Consider the following 17,671-nt stretch of genomic DNA (forward strand, 5'->3'; position numbering starts at 1 on the left):
ACCTAATGAGCAACTGAGGTCAGTTTCTCAGATTTGGGGAAAATAGTGAAAATAAGACAAGTAGTGGTCCAGGTAAGTGAGCATTGTGGGGTGGCTTCCCAGAGATAAGGACGTGACAAAAACCTTATCTTCCCAGCCCTGTGAAGAAAAAATAGGAGGAGGTTCCATTTCATCAAATCAGAAGATGGACCTGAAAGTTTGCCCTTTCCACCCAGCCTTTTCCTTCTCTTCTGCCAGGAACAGGGTGCTTCCTGTCCCTACCACCTATGCTGAGTGGGATTCCCAGGTCTCTGATGGTTCAAATGGGAGTTAACAAGAAAAAGAACCAAGTTATGTTCCCAAGGAAGAAATTGTAATTCGATCCCTGCCCCAGCTCACAATGTTGACCTCAGGATGTGTCTTAGCCATTTTGACTTTAAGATTCTCTGTCTATAAAATGGCAATCTGCAGATCTTAAAAAAAAAAAAAGTGGAAGAGACAATAAAATAAAATCCCAGTTCTACTGAGTTCTAACAACCAGAAACTATGAGCCATTTAAAATTTTGTTTGTCTCCCATATACCCTCGGTATATGGGGCAGCGCCTGTGGCTCAGTCAGTAGGGCGCTGGCCCCATATACCGAGGGTGGCAGGTTCAAACCCGGCACCGGCCAAACTGCAACCAAAAAATAGCCGGGCGTTGTGGCGGGCGCCTGTAGTCCAGGCTACTTGGGAGGCTGAGGCAAGAGAATCGCTTAAGCCCAGGAGTTGGAGGTTGCTGTGAGCTGTGTGAGGCCATGGCACTCTACCGAGGGCCATAAAGTGAGACTCTGTCTCTACAAAAAAAAAAAAAAAATTTGTTTGTCTCATGTTTATGAGAAAGGATAAAATGACAGATACCTAAACCAACACCAGGGACTATTTTAAAAGCTCAAATTCTAGGGCAGCAGTTCTCAACTCTGGCTGCACATTAGAATCAACTGGGGAGCTTTTGAAAAATACCAGTTCTCAAACTCCACCCCAGACCAATTAAATCATAATCTCTGGGAAGGAGGTCCAAGCATCTGTGTGTTTTTAAAAGCTCCCCGAGTGATTCGAGTGAGCGGCTGGGGTTGGGAACCATTGATTGGGGGATGCCAGTTGGATATAAAGATTCTAGCTTACTTCCAAAAGTATTATGCAAGATATTTTTTTTCTTTAATGGGTGAAAAAAATGTATCCTATTTATTTTATTGAGTCATTCACATGACATGACATACAATTCATCCTTTTATTAAAGTGTACTGGGCGGTGCCTGTGGCTAAACAGAGTAGGGCACTGGCCCCATATGCCGGAGGTGCTGGGTTCAAACCCAGCCCCGGCCAAAAACTGCAAAAAAAAAAAGTGTACAACTCAGTGGTTTTAGTATATTCACAGAATTGTGCAACCATCACCACTCATTCCAGAACATTTTCATTACCCCTAAAACTCCTGGCTGTTAGCAATCACTGTCTTTGTCCCCTCCCTCCAGCCCCTCACATCTACTAATCTACTTTCTGTGTCTTTGGAGCTGCCTATTCTGGACATTTCATATAAATGGAATCATACAACATAGCCTTTTGTGTCAGGCTTCTTCCACTTAGCATAACGCTTTGGGGGTTCACCCTGTTGTAGCATGTATCGTATTCATGCTTTTTTAATTTTTGGATAATATCCCATTGTGTGGATATACTACATTTTGTTTGTCCATTCATCAATTGGTAGACATTTAGGTTATTTCCAATTCTTTTTTTTGAGACAGAATCTCAAGCTGTCACCCTCAGTAGAGTGCTGTGAGCTGTAATGCCTGGCTGCTCACTGGAATCACTTGGGGAGCTTACAGCTAACAGCAACCCCCAACTCTTGGGCTTAAGTGATTCTCTTGCCTTAGCCTCCAAGTAGCTGGGACAATAGGCACCTGCCACAAAGCCCAGCTATTTTTGTTTTTTCTTTTTTGGTTGCAGTTGTCATTGTTGTTTAGCTGGCCCAGGCTGGGTTCAATCCCGCCAGCCTTGGTGTATGCGGCTAGTGCCCTACCCACTGAGCTACAGGCACTGTCTATTTCTAATTCTTGATCATTGTGAACAGTGCGGCCGTGAGGTTTATAAGGTTTGTACTGACACAGTTTCAGTTGTATATGCAGTTGATCCTTGAACAATGTGGGGGTTAGGGGTACCAACCACCACCACCCCTCCACCCCCCATTGAAAATCAGCATATAACTTTTGACTCCCCCAGAACTACTGCTGTTGACTGGAAGCCTTACCAATAATATAAACATTTGACTAACAGATTTTGTAGGTTATTTGTATTATATACTATATTCTTACAATGAAGTAAGCTAAAGAAAATTTCATTAAAAAGATCATAAGGAAGAGAAAATCCATGTATAATGCTGTCTTTTTTTTTTTCTTTAATGGGTGAAAATCGGTGTTTATCAATACTGCAAGTTTACATTGTCTATTTATAAGATGAATTGTCTGAAACAGTGGGCCACAGACCTCAATCCATGGTACATATCAAGCAGTTCAGTTTTTTCATGTAGTGTCATGACTTTTCTCTGCTTCTTGGGAGCACCTCCAGCATCACTAGTATACCCATCACTAGTGTGGGTCCCCTGGTGTTATTCAAGGTTTCTGGTATTGTACTGAACATGACGATAAGTACATAAGAACTGTGAAGATTCCTTTTTACAGTGATACGCAATTTACTAGAGAGATGAACACTCACAGAGATGATTAACATCACTCGGTGTTTTAAGTGGATATCCATAACATGTAGCCTCACTGCAATAGCAACAGGAGGTGGCTATGAAATTATTACAGTGGTACCATATGTACTGTAGTGAATTTTATGCAGTGATGATTTAATACTGCATCTTTATGTTTGCTTTCATTTCTCTTGACTGTGAACGGCGACATATATGGTCTGTACGTGTGAGCATAAGCTATTAGATTTGTGTGTATTTTATGGTAGTAAATGATAAAATAGACTATCATCTGCATATATTTTATGCATTTATGACCTTTTTCTTTTTTTATTTCCATTGTACTTTATTTTTAATTTTTTTATTAAATCATAGCTGTGTACATTAATGCAATCATGGGGTACAATGTGCTGGTTTTATATACAATTCAAAATGTTTTCATCAAACTGGTTAACATAGCCTTCATGGCATTTTCTTAGTTATTGTGTTAAGACAGGAGTTCAAGACCAGCCTGAGCAAGAGTGAGACCCCATCTCTGCTAAAAATAGAAAAACTAGCCAGGCATTGAGGACATTGTAGTGGGTGCCTATAGTCTCAGCTACTCAAGAGGCTGAGGCACTTGAACCCAAGAGTTTGAGGTTGCTGTGAGCTATGGCACCATGGCACTCTACCCAGGGTGATGGACTGAGACTCTGTCCCAAAAGCAAATAAATAAATAAATATTTAAATACATAAATATATAAAAATTAAAAATAAATATTTCTAGGCTACATATGCAGTTTGTAAATTTTTCAAATTATCACACATCTCCACAAAATTTTCCATTAAAAAAAAATCCATACATTAAGTGGATCTGCAGAATTCAAACCCATGTTGTTAAGGATCAACTGAATATGAAGGAGTGGAATTGCTGGGTTGTACGTAACTTTGTTTGAGGAACTGCCAGCCTGTTTTCCAAAGGGAGTGTACCGTTTTCCATTGCCAGCAGCAGTATGAGAGGGTTCTCATTTCCCGGCTTCTTTATCGACAATTTTTATTGTCTACTCTCTTGATTATAGCTATCCTAATGTGTTTGAAGTGGTATGTCATTATAATTTGGTTTGCATTTCCTGATGGCTAATGATGCTGTGTACCTTTTTTTTTTTTTTTTTTTTGAGACAGAGTCTTACTATGTCACCCTGGATAGAATGCTGTGGTGTCCTGTACCCAGGGTGATGGACTGAGACTCTGTCCCAAAAGCAAATAAATAAATAAATAAATATTTAAATACATAAATATATAAAAATTAAAAATAAATATTTCTAAGCTACGTATGCCGTTTGTAAATTTTTCAAATTATTTGAAAAATAATTGGGCTTAAGCAATTCTCTTGCCTTAGCCTCCCAAATAGCTGGGACTACAGGTGCCTACCACAATGCCCAGCTATTTTTTGGTTGTAGTTGTCATTGTTGTTTGGCAGACCCATTGTTGTTTGGCTGGATTTGAACCCGCCAGCTCTAGCCACTGAGCTACAGGCACCGAGCCTGCTTTGTACGTTTTAATGTACTTATTAGCCATTGTGTGTCTTCTTTAGAGAAATGTCTGTGCAAGTCCTTTGACCTTTAAAATTGAGTTGTCTTTTTATTGTTGAGTTGTAAGACTCTGGTCTTATCAGAGACATGATTTGCAAATATTTTCTCCCACTCTGTCTTTCCACTTTCTTCATAGTGTTCTTTGAAACATAAAAGTTTTTAATTTTGATGAAGTCTAATTAATCTATATTTTCTGTTATCATTTGTGTTTTGGGTATGGTATCTAAGCAACCATCACCTGATCACAGGTCATGAACAATTAGTCTTTTGATTTCCTTGAAGAGTTTGATAATTTTAGTTCTTATGTTTTAGGTCTTTGATCAATTTTGAATTAATTTTTATATATACCATTAGGTTTTATCACTGCACAAAAGCAGGAGTTCAACTTCATTCTGTGCAAGATAATTTAGTTATACTAGAATATTAGAGCAGACCATGGGAATTGGATGCTCTAGCCCCTTACTGTAGCAATGAGGAAGTTGTGATACTGTGAGGTTTCAATTGAGGGGCAAGGGGTTAGAGTATTCTTCATGGTTTAAGTGTTCAGTGAATTTTAATAGCATTTCTAAAATTTGAAAGCTAGAACTTACTTATGACATGTCATATATATATTAACACCAGAACATCACATGTCCCTATCACAGATGAAATGTCAACTCAGTGTCATCATTTGTTTTTTTTGTTTTTTTTTTTTTGAGACGGAGTCTCCCTATGTTGCCCTGGGTAGAGTGCCGTGGTGTCACAGGTCACAGCAACCTCAAACTCTTGGGCTTAAGTGATTCTCTTGCCTCAGTCTCCCAAGTAGCTGGGCCTAGGGGTGCTAGACATGGGACTAGCACCATGGTGGGCTAGCATTTCCAAGGGGCTGGTACTACAAGCCTGTGCCACAATGCCCGGCTATTTTTTGGTTGTAGTTGTCGTCGTTTGGCAGGCCCAGGCTGGGTTTGAACCCGCCAGCTCCAGTGTATGTAGCTAGCGCCCTAGCCACTGAGCTACAGATGCCGAGCCCTCAGTGTCCTATTTTTAAAGATTTCAATTCTTGGTTAGATAACTAAGAGTAGTTGAAATGCAAGTTCAGACTGTAGCTGTATCTGACTTAAAACAAATAGAAAATATACGATGAAAGAAAATAAATTCCAAATGGATTAAAAAGTTAGAAAGCTTGAAACGTTAAAAGATGCCAAGCATCCTATAAAGCCAGAGCATGGGATAATGACATGAGAACAGAGCAGAGAAGTATCAGGGAGAAGCACGAACCGGCTCCAGCATGCGCAGGGAAGGGATGGTTTGGAAGGGGGAGCTGGACCCCTACCTCATGCCATACTCAAATATATCAACTGGGTGAAAGATTTTATCTTGTTATTCTTTTTACACTGAATAGAGGAATGCTAGTGGCAGTAAAAAAATCAAACAGTGCAGGTAAAATGAAATTCTTCCTTGACTTCCTCTTCCTCTCTCTGCCTAGCCTCACTTCAACTGTTAGCTATTTGGTGTGTGCTCTTCCTGGCTGGTGGAATATGTACACACACAACCTCTATGTAATACTTTGTATATGCATATTTTTTTGAAACAGGGTCTTGCTCTGTCACCCTGGCTACAGGGCAGTGGCGTCATCATAGCTCATTGCAACTCAAACTCCTGAGCTCAAGAGATCCTCCTGGCTCGGCGCCTGTAGCTCAGTGAGTAGGGCGCCGGCCACATACACTGAAGCTGGCGGGGTTGAGCCCAGCCTGGGCCTGCTAAAAACAACAGTGACAACTGCAACCAAAAAAAAAAAAAAGCTGAGCATTGTGGTGGGTGCCTGTAGTCCCAGTTACTTGGGAGACCAAGGCAAGAGAATTGCTTAAACCTAAGAGTTTGAGGTTGCTGTGAGCTGTGATGCCATGGCACTGTACCGAGGGCAACTCAGTGAGACTCTGTCTCAAAAAAAAAAAGAGAGAGAGATCCTCCTGCCTCAGCTTCCATGTTGGGCTAAGATTTTATATTTTGTAGAGATGGGGTCTTGCTCAGCCTGCTCAGCCTGTCTTGAACTGCTGGCTTTAAGTGATCTTCCCACCTTGGCATCCCAGAGTGCTAAGATTGCCATGCCTTGGCCTTTTTGTGTGTATTTTTTATAACACAAAGATGATTATGTTCATGTTTAGATATTCATATTTGATAACTTGCTCTTTCACCCCACTTAATAGGGTATCTCAGAGACCTTTACGGATCAGTACACATGGGTTTACCTCATTCTTATTATTTAATTTTTTTGTTTGTTTATGGGTTCTCGCTATGCCCAGGCTGAACTCAACTCCTGCGATCAAGTGATCCTTCTGCGTCAGCCTTCCAAGGTGCTGGGACTACAAGCCTGTGTCACCCTGGTGGGCTAGCATTTTAAATTTTAGTAAGTCCTGTCAAAATGCCATCCAGAAAAGACCTTTGGAAATGACACTTTCATGAATAGTTTTCCATGCCTTTGCTGACTTTTTAAAAATTGAAATTAATCCAATAGGCAGAAACTTATTTTTTTGTTTTCTTTATAAGCAGAAAAAAATACTGTGAAAGGTGTTACTTAGTTTTTTTATTCTTTTTTTTTTTTTTTTTTTTTTTTGTAGAAACAGAGTCTCACTTTACCGCCCTCAGTAGAGTACCATGACATCACACGACTCATAGCAACCTCCAGCTCTTGGGCTTAGGCGATTCTCTTGCCTCAGCCTCCCGAGCAGCTGGGACTACAGGCACCCGCCACAACGCCCAGCTATTTTTTTGTTGTTGTTTTAGTTTGGCCGGGGTCATATTCGAACCCACTACCCTCCGTATATGGGATTCGAACCCACTACCCTCCGTATATGGGGCTGGCGCCCTACTCACTGAGCCACAGGTGCCGCCCAGTTTTTTTATTCTTTAGCCTATACATAGAAAACTGCCTGGTGCTTTCTTTGGCAATAGATATACTAATATTAGAGCAATAAAGAGAAGATTAGCATGATCCCTGTACAACCACCACATGCAAATTCACGGAACATTCCATATTTTTAAACTCAACATACTTAAAAATGAAAAAAAGAAAGAAAAAATTACTTGGAAATGGAAAGAGATTAGGAGAATTTCATTAAACTGAGTAGTGTCTCAGGTTGTTTTAAAATAATAAATGTATATTGCTTTTGGAACTTGAAAAGTGATGAAGATATTTTTTAAAAGAAAATCAGACAATACCTTCTTACAAGGTAGTTTATTGATCCGCAATTTCTATCTTAGTGCTGAGCAGGCCTAGAACTGAGGATGGCCAGTAAACTGTATATTAAAAGCCTTTGTTTGCCTACAGCAGACATACCTCACTTCTGCAGGACCGATTGTCAGCTAAAGGCACAGTGTTTGGCATCTTGAGGTGATGGATTTGTGTTAAGATAGATGGTTGTGTGCACGTGCATACCAGGTCTATTCATAGAAGACTTCGGAGTAGCAGGCGTAATACTTGTCAACCGTATTCTTTATTCCATTATAGTTTGTTCTTACAATGCCCATGTGATTTTCTCTGCTCCTGTGCATTAAGTAAAAATTGAATGTTGTCACTTTAGTTGGGTCCTGGGGATTGACAATTCATTGATAAGGATTATCATCTACTTGGATGCTTTCTTTAGACTTCCATGGCCATGAACTGACTCATTTCTTTGTATGATGGTCATATGTAATTCACAGCTGACCTTTATTACTGACAAAAAAGACAGTTCCAAGGGAAAAGTACAGCCACCTGTTAACTGGGGGCCATTAACTCCTTCCTTCCTGTTGGGCTTCTGTTTCCTGCCTGCAGGGGCTTAGGGCAATGGCCATGGTGGGCTATGACCCCATGTGGCTCAAGGACAGAGCCTGTGACTTGCCCATTGGGATTGTGTCCATCTTGTAGGGAAGTTGGTGGCAGTTATTTCACACAAACGCCATTGACCTTCCCTTGTTGGTGGCCCTTTTATCACCAAGATCTTTTGTGTGGGTTCTTGGACAGGCTCTGCAGACTGTGTCAAAGGGTTAGGAGTTTAATGCTAAGATAAGATTCTGAAAGAAGGCAATTAAGGTGGTAGGTGCAAAGCTACATAAACAATTATGGTTCTGCCTGCATTTTAGGAATAAAACAGTAATCCTTGCCATTAATTGACTGCCAAATCTCAGGCTCCAGGATGGGTACTCTTTGTAAATCATTATTTCATTTTATTTCTCAAAAAGTCCATTTTAGATTCTATAATCTCACACCTAGCATGTGGCCAACACCAGATTGAGAGTGGGGTTTGTGCTAATACACACTCAGGAAAATCTTCACTAAGTGGGGCCCTTTCCTCTCATTCAGCATACTTTAAGTACCCTCCTATGGGCCAGGCATTGTTCTTGGGCTAAGAATCCAGAGATAATACTTTCCTTCGAACAATTTATAGTTCAATAAGGAGGACTTCATTGAATTGGCAGTGTTGTATATTTTAATTTTAGCAGAAAATTAACCCCAGGAACAAACTTCTGAAGAGATACTTTTCTGTATTGAAAAAAACAATCCTTTCTTCTAAGGATTTGTTTTCAGGACGCTACACATTAAGTCCGGGCTCTTGGACATGAATGTTGATGCCACCCTAGTCAGAAATGTCATTCTGAACAACCATGTTAGGCGACTGTGTGGTATTCTATCACCAAAAATGTCTTAGCTCCATTTACTCCTCATAGCAAGCTTTTCTCAGTCGTCTAAGAAGCAGCTTTATTGACAGACAAATAGGAATTTAAACCCACATTTTAGTAATTTAGTACTAATTTATAATTAGCATAGGAGCATTTTATCTTTTCTATCAATCTTATAAGCCAAGTTGATACTTGTGTGTCATTGATGAATTCAATTCCAATTCCAAGTTCGCAGTAGTTGTTGACAGGTATGGTCTGACCCCTTCACGTCCCCACTTTCTCCCTCATTCTCAGCCACCAAGCTCCTTTCATCCCGACCTGCCCACTTTGTGTGCGCTCTGCCTGTCATACTTCCCATTTACCCCACTGCCCACCTGGGTAGCTTACTTTCTGCCTCCAGGTCTCAGCTGAAATGGCATTCCCTTGGAAAAACTTCCCCGATCCCCAAATCTTAAACAAGTCCCTCTATTTTTCTTTCTCAAAGCACCCTTAGGCACTTATCTCAAACATAGCTTTGTATTTTATATACGTACACCTGCCTGCGATCCATACCTCCAGAGCAAGGACTATGTCTGTTCTCTTCACCCGTTCTCAAAATGTTCACCATAGTGTCTCACTTATTGTTGGCTTTTACTAAATGGTGCATGCATGAGTGTGTGGAGATGGTCATATGGAATTGTTCTTTCACTGAACAAATACAGATTTCCTTTGCTGTATGATGGTTTGATTTAGGACTTTTTTTTCCTTTATGGTGATGCAAAAATGATACACATTCAGTAGACACCATACTCTAGTACTATAGTCAATAAATAACACAAGAGAGTCAACACTTGATTATAAACATTTTAAGTGTTAAGTGATTTCGCCCAACTGTAGGCTAATGTAAGTGTTCCAGAGCTCCTCAGACTTTTTAAACAGGGGGCCAGTTCACTGCCCCTCAAACTGTTGGAGGGCTGGACTATAGTTTAAAAAAAAAAAACTATAAACAAATTCCTATGCACATTGCACATATCTTATTTTGAAGTAAAAAAACAAAACGGGAACAAATACAATCACACCGCCTCATGTGGCCCGCGGGCTGTAGTTTGAGGACCCCTGGTTTAGACCAGGCGTAAGGTGGGCTAGCTAAGCTATGGTGTTTGGTAGGTCAGGTTTGTTAAGTGGTGTTTTTAACTTAATGATATTTTCAACTTTGGGGTTTGTTGGAATAAGACCCCGTCTTAAATCGAGGAGCATCTGTATTTGAGTATGGTGACATGTCAGGCATCTTCTAGTGCTGGGCCTGTTGCAGTGAGTAAAACATCAGCTCAAACTTCTTCCTTTCTCATAGCGGGTGGGTATAGAAAAGGAACACATACTCAGTGAGTCAGGTGGGTGTGAGTACCATGGTGAAAAAAAGCAGAGCAAGGTGGGGAGAGAGAAAAGGTGGGATGCGCTGTACATGATGTCAGGGAAGGCCACACGAAGAAGCTGATATTTGAGCAGAGGCCTAAAGGATGTGAGGGGATGAGTCATATCTCCTGGACCACAGAAAAGCTAAATCCTCAGTGTTCCACATTTTCAGAGTGATTTCCAGTCACGCGGTGCCATTCTAGTGTCTGCCACACATCTGAAACTGAATGTGCAAGGTCCCCTGGAGGGAGAGTCCCTGGGATGGCACAAGCTGCCTTTTTCTTGTGAAAGGGACAATTCCAGGAAAAGAAAAAGAAGGTATTTATGGGACATATTTTTTATATTCCGTTCTTTTTTTTATACTCTTGAGGAAGTAATGGATTATTTTAAAATGTGAATTTTCTTCTTTCTCCTCTTGAGAGTCAATATGAACTTAATGAGACCGAAGTTTTATTACAGTATATTCTGGGCTTGGCAGATTCAGCCCCATTTAGATGTCATTACCTTTCTCTGCATCTGCTATAGAATTTTACAGGAGTCATTGAATAACAGGGTGAAATATTTCCCTTACTCGGAATAAAACTAGGTGGTCTGGTTGTGAGAGTTTCCTCCAAGTGGGACAGGTGAATGCTATGTGCCCAGTTTGGGTAGCAGGAAAGCCACTGCTTATTGCCAGGAAGGCCCCTAGAACCAGCTGGCCTTTGTAAGTTGGGAGAGAGAGTGAATAAGGCAGTAAATCCCTGGGCAGTGGCTGCAGCAGGAAGGTTGTTGGAGTCTCCAGTGTAGGGACCACAAAGGAAAGGAAACCCAGAGATGTGTTTACTTTCCTTTGCCCGAAGCTGTGAACCCGGTTATGTGCGAGGTCACTGGCACTTGTCCTCTTCAGGTGTGTGCAGCAGACCGAAAGGTTTAGTTGACCAATCTGTAGCCCTTTCCACTTTGGAAAGTGCCATTCATCATTGGGAAGCCTGTTTTTTTTCCTGTGGTCTTTCCATTTCCTGCGCTCCTCCAGCACACTGTTTGAATTCTCAGTGAATGTCCCCAGGAGCTTCTTGGGGGCAGAACAGGGATGTTAAGCTCAGTAGCTTCAAACCTGCTGAAATGCCAGGGCAGTAACTCTCAGTGTGTCCACAGACCCTGCCTTGCAGTCATCACAGGTGCTTATTGACATGCAGATTCCTAGACCTGTAGTGGGGGGAATGAAGATTCCTGGGCCCATCCCAAGGAACAGAAAAGTACAGCATTGGGATTGAAGGGCTCTCTCCTCTGATGACCTGGAGCATACACCTAGACAATGGGGAGTGGTACCTTTGCACAGATGTCTACTGCTGTATCTGTTGAATTTTCTAATTATGAGGTGATGTCTTTCCTCCAACAATGTGTCTGATAGCCTCATCCCCAGGGAGTCAAATTGAGCAGGCTCAGTAGAGTCTCCTTGCCATAAAGCTAAGTCTCCCTGCTCTCTCAGGAGGAGTCAGGCAGGGCCTTGCATCATGTTTCTCAAAACATGATGAGTTATAGGACCTGCTCCCTGTCCTCACCTGGTTTGTAATTTAGACAAGAAGGCCGTGGAAGGGGAGCCCCCACGCTGCAGTGCCTGGTCAGGCCCATGATATGTTTTTTATAGTGGATATGGTCTATGCCCACTGGCCCAGTCCCCTTTCAGTTGTGCTTTGGGGCTGGAACAGTGATTTTACAAAGTCAAAAAATGTCATAAAAAACTCCAGCTTATTTTAAAAAACCCAGAGGGTATAGCAGTCCTGGGCTCAAATCCCTGCATGGTAACAGTCAGAAGCCCCCTGCCCTCGGGTGGGCTGTGGCCATCCCTTCTGCAGAGCTGTGTTGTGTTCAGATCCTGGCCCCACCATGGCCTTGCACAGATTGCCTGACCTCTCTGCACATCTGGGCAGTGGCAGTGCCTCCCTCCTGGACTTATGAGGGCTCAATGAGTGAGTCGTGTGAAAGGCTGGGCACAGGGCCTGGTTCATAGGAAACACCAATAATTGTTATTGTGGCTGCTGTTATTATCTCAGCTCATCTCTGCCTGCCTCTGGGAAGCGTTCACATATTTGATTGTGGGTGGGAGGAAGGAAAGCTCTCCACAGCCTGCGGGGATTGATGGAAGTTTTAGGGGAGCTGAACTTGGGCCTGGACTAAGGGAGGGTAGAATGCTGGGTAGATGGACAGCAAGAGGAAAGCTTGGACTACATGCCTGTAGTCCTAATATTCTGGGAGACCAAGGCAAGTGGATTGCTTGAGCTCAGGAGACCAGCCTGAGCAAGAGCAAGACCCTGTCTCTAAAAAATAGCTGAACGTCCTGGGTGCCTATAGTCCCAGCTACTTGGGGGGCTAAGGTAAGAGGATCACTTGAGTCCAAGAGTTCGAGGTTGCCGTGAGCTATGACACCAAGGCCCTCTACCAAAGGTGATAAAGTGAGACTCTGTCTCATAAAAAAAAAAAAAGAGAAAAAGCTTAGCAGTGGGAAGTGCCCGCCACTTCCAGTGGCTGTAAACACAGTTATTTTATTGCTGTTGAGGGTTTTCTCGTGTTTCAGTGAGTAGCAAGTGGGTTTGGGCCTTGGGCAGATCCGTGTCTTTGACCCCTAAGAAAGGATGTGATTGCTCCCAGTGACACTAACTCGCTGAACTGGCTGCAAGCAGGATCACTGTGAGATACAGTGGATCCTCCTGTGTTGTTACAGGCTTAGGGAGTGGACTGGCCCTAAGATACCCTCAGGACCACTTGCCCCCAGCAGAAGAGAATGGTTGAATGGAGGAGTCCTGGAAGTTGTTGGGCTGGGGTGGGTCAGGAAGGGGATGTTCAGGTCTGAGACTGGGGGAAATGAGGTAATGACCTAAGGGAAGCCCAGACAGTGCCTTGAAGGGGAGAAAGAAGAAAGGGAAGAGAAGCCTTCACTTTCGCTGCTTGGGGGCCCGGTGTGTGAGTGGACCCTGCTCCTTTTTGGATGATAGGAGCAGTGACAAGAGATTTCACTGTGCTTCAAAATGCTGAACTTGAAAGTAGCCTGATTATTCAGTAGCCTGAATTTTCTAGCGGTCCTCAGCACAGATAAATGCCATAATTCCACTCTTTCTATATCCAAATAACACCTCTTCAATTGTCTCACGTTCAGAAGTAATACCCAAAAATAGCCTTTGAGAAATCCCATGCCCCGATGTTTTATTTGGAAGGTAAGGTCACTGTATTTATGTGCCAGCCACAAATACTTGGATGACAGTATGAATTCTTAAGGATTTGCCACTTCCGGCTGATAGCACTAGATCCTTTGGAAGTGTCCTGTGTCATAGTATGCCAGCAGATTTAGAATTTTAAACAGTCATGGAAATAAACAGGTGCTCACTGCAGCTAAAAATAACTGCCCTGGGAAGTGAAGCTGGGGCAGTGCCAAGGAGCTAAGGTGGGCAGCACGGTGCCTTAGGGGAGGTCTAGACTGTGGCAGAAAGCCAAGACAAGGAAATCCTCAATGCATCCCTCCTCCCAACACCCAGAAATGTTTTCTTTTCTCAGAATCTCTTTCTATGGGGCTAACTTTTTTGCATTATCTCAAGTGAAATGTCTCTTGAAGCCCCAACCTACCACACACCTGGCCCCCATCTTGCACACTTTTTCTGCCCAGATTTCTGAGTTAAAAGCTGTCTCTGAGAGGGGTCCTACTGTGCATGGATGGAGTATGGAGTACTGCTGCTGTCCTCACCCCGAAATACCCCTGACTTAGCTCGTGAGGCCTCTGGGCTGGCGAGAGGTGTGAAGGATGACTGTGGTGTGCTTTGCCCAGCAGTCTCCCGGAGCCCAAGCATTCAGCCCATTAAATCCTCCTCCTCCCCCGAAGAGCCTCTGCCACATCCTCCCTGCCTTGCCGCACTTTCCGAGGAATGAAAGATGGTGGCTGTCAGCATGTAAAGGATGACGGGTGGCAAGTGGGGTAAACACAGCTTGTTACTACCAGATTCGATTACCGGGTGGTGCTTGAGACACATGGGCAGGGGCAGTATTAGTCATGGACTCCTGGAGTGCCATGGACTAGCCCTGCAAAGCCAATGTCAGTCAGCAGGCAGGACTGGTCATATTATCTCTGGTTTTCATTATTGGTGGTTCTGAATTGAGAGCCCTGCTTTGACCCTGAGAATAACCAAAACTGCATGAAAGACATGTATGTTCAAAAGAAGACACAATAAGTTTCAAAAACAAACAGAATTGTCTATGGTGACAAAGGTTAGAATAGTAGTTACTTTGAGCTGGGCTGGGAAGGGCATGTAAGAAGTTTCTAGAATCTTCCATATTTTGATCTGGTGGTGGTGACACAGGTTTATACACGTGTAAAAAGTTAATTGAGTTATATGGGGAGTAGCTTTACACTTGTTCTGATTGGAGGGGCTACCCAATAGAACAAAATAGATGTGTGCATTTTACTGTACATGTGATATGAGGTCTGACAATTAAGTTCACAAACTCATCCTAGAAAAAGTGCTTTGAGTGGTTGACTTGGGGCTGGCATCGGTGCCTGGCTTCCCAAAGGGAGAGCTTTGAAGGTGACTGTAGTGCTATTCAGCAGTGAGGTATGCAGCACTTTTCCCAGGATGAGTTTGTCAGCTTGATTGATAGACCTGGTATGTCTCAATAAGTAAATAAAAATTAAGGAAGATGGAGGGAGGGTGATTGGTGGGATTACATCTACGGTGCATCTTACAAGGGTACCTGTGAAACTTAGTAAATGTAGAATATAAATGTCTTAACACAATAACTAAGAAAATTCCAGAAAGGCTATGTTAACCAGTGTGATGATAATATGTCAAACGGTCTATAAAACCAGTGTATGGTGCCCCATGATCGCATTATTGTACACAGCTATGATTTAATAATAAAAAAATAAATAAAATTTAAAAAATTAAGGAAGAAAAGTACGCAGAAAGGAGGTCTATGAACAGAAACACCTTGGCAACATTTAAATAATTGCTGTCCCATGGCCCTAGGTCCTAAATACATGGTTTGGTTCCGTCTAGACTTTTAAAACAACTGCCACCTATGGAATATAGGTGAGAATAAAATAAAGTCTCATCCTGGTTTGACAGACTGCAAGACAATAATATGGAAACTTCCAGCCCCGTACCCTTAAGTCAAAGTCTTTTCAGTGCCCCACAATTGGGTGGGATTCTCAGGGCTCCAGGGTCAGGCAGACACAGCTCTAAACCACTACTCTGGAACTTGCCAACACTGCAGCCATGGAGAAAGCAGTTGCCCTCTGCAAGATTCTGTTTCTTTGTGAATTGGGTGAACAGGTCTTCAGAGTGTTCTTCTGTGAGGGAGTTCCTGTAATGTGCTCCGGCCAGTGGGCAGTATGCAGCAAGTGTCCATCTGTGGAAAGGTCTGCTGCTGCTGCTGTTGCTGCTGCTTGTCATTGTCACTGCTGTCATGAAATTGTGCAGGGTTTGAGATTGCTCAGGGAGCTGCCGACACTCGCCAGTGATAGAGCCTTGTACCTCTACAAATGGCTTCCACAAACAGTTCCCACATGCCCCAACTTTTCCTACAGTTGGGCAGGCTCCAGGGTACAGAGGCCTCCTCTGGCTTGGCAGGGTCGCTTGGCTGGAGCCTCTGTTGGTTCTCAGAGCAGGAGCCTGGCCGCACTGGCCAACAGTGTACCCACATTGAAGCAGCTGTGGTGAACATCTGGCCCTGATTATGTGGCTGGGAATGGCCGGGGGTGGGAGCTCCGTGATTTATAGATTGCTCCTTTGGCTGTAAATCCCATCTGTAATTGTGACTTCTCTGTCCCTAATTGTTTGCAGAGAAGAGAGAAGCTCAATGGCTTACAATCCCTGGCAGGGCCCAAGGCAGTGGGGGTGGGGGGTGAGGTTTGTTGCTAGGACACGGCTGCCTTTGTTTTGGTCCCTGCTCAGCAGTGTTTTTAGGGCCCTGTATACATTTCTCTGTATTGTTAATGTAATTTGTTCAGGCAATGAACAGCCAAGTTCAGCCGAAGGAATCCGATACTCATAACAGAAACACCAGAGGCCAGGTTTTTGTGGTCAAATTAGGGTTTTGCGGCCTCAGGAGAGAATGAAATGTTGGTGCTGTGCGGGGGACAGTCTCCCTTTCTCTTCTTGTGCAGGCGCTGGCCCCGGTTCAGCTTCCTTGAGGAACTTGGCTTTGGGGCACCAAGTCCACCACATTCAGGGCTGTGTTAGGTGGGGATCTGGCTGCCCTCCTCTGAGAAAGGGAATGCAAATTTTATTCAGAAGGGATGAAAGGGCACTGACAAAGTATGAGCCCATTTGGGCCTTGCCTGTCCAGCCTATCCAGCCTTCACCGTGTGGCCAGGCTCCACCTCTGAATGACTTGACTGGTGCGGAAATAATAGTTGGGATCTGTTGACAAGGTCTGTGACTGTGCAAAATGCAATTTGCCCATTTCCGTTGCCCGTGAAGACCCCACAGCCCACTTGCCATCTGGGAACCTCACGCCCTGCTGTGCTTGGAGTTTTTGGAAACGATGGATTCCGAGCAACTCTCAGTGAGCGAGTAGTGCTATTAAGTTAACTCATTTTGTCCTGCCCTATTCATTCTGTCTCAGAAATTAAAATAAAATAAAAACTAAGATACCAGTGCATAAACATTATCCATGTTTTCTTTTGCTTCTAGAATGCATACATGTTGTGAAATTAGTCAGACCAACATCGTCAGCCCTTCCCTGCTTGCCTTGGAAGCCTGCCTGATGTGCACATATCCCTCTGTCTCTGCAGCAATTACCAAACACTTTCTGTAGTTACCAAGTAGAATGTGATAGGGTCCTGGCCCTCCAGAGCTTAAAATGTAGGGGAGCAAACAGGAAAATGAGTCCTTACAATACATGTGATGAATGGCTGACAAAGCAGAAGATGTCACCTGGAATATGAGAAAGCAGCAGCCTGGAGGAGTGGGGGCAGCCTCGGGCAGATGTTTGCACTGAGCCTTGCAGGGGAGAACCAATCATGGGTTCTAGTGCTCCCTCCATCCTGCAAGTCTTCCCTTCCCTTCTGTCTCAGCAACTAGAAGCCCCCAAGGGAGGGGAGAGAATTGGCTTCTTGTTAATGATCCCATTTATTATCCCTAAAACCTGGTAATTTATCAGAAATCCTCAGAGGCAAGACATCTTCAGTTGAGAAGGTAAACCCCAAGTAGGTGTTGATTGCGTTGAGTGGAGATCTCCTGCTCTCACCATGTCTGCATGCTAATATCATCGGCTTAAAACCGGTTTATGGCTTTTCACACAGCACTAAATGTTCACAAATGACTTGCCTGTGAATTTCTTCATCTTGATCATTACAACACAAAATAGATCTGATAGAAGCAAACCTGGCAAGTCATTCACG

The 17,671-nt window shown here is 43.3% G+C and overlaps 1 protein-coding gene and 1 non-coding gene across 3 annotated transcripts in view; both read left to right on the top strand.

Annotated features, from left to right (window-relative positions):
- Positions 1–17,671, top strand: part of TCF7L1 (transcription factor 7 like 1) — a 172,290-nt gene that overhangs the window by 64,694 nt on the left and 89,925 nt on the right. The gene's annotated exons all lie outside the window — the stretch shown is intronic.
- LOC128585182 (U6 spliceosomal RNA) lies at positions 7,188–7,291 on the top strand. Its single transcript, XR_008379917.1, has one exon. It is a non-coding gene; the product is annotated as a U6 spliceosomal RNA (small nuclear RNA).

The sequence above is a fragment of the Nycticebus coucang genome, chromosome 4, assembly GCF_027406575.1.
Source record: "Nycticebus coucang isolate mNycCou1 chromosome 4, mNycCou1.pri, whole genome shotgun sequence".
Taxonomy (NCBI): domain Eukaryota; kingdom Metazoa; phylum Chordata; class Mammalia; order Primates; family Lorisidae; genus Nycticebus; species Nycticebus coucang.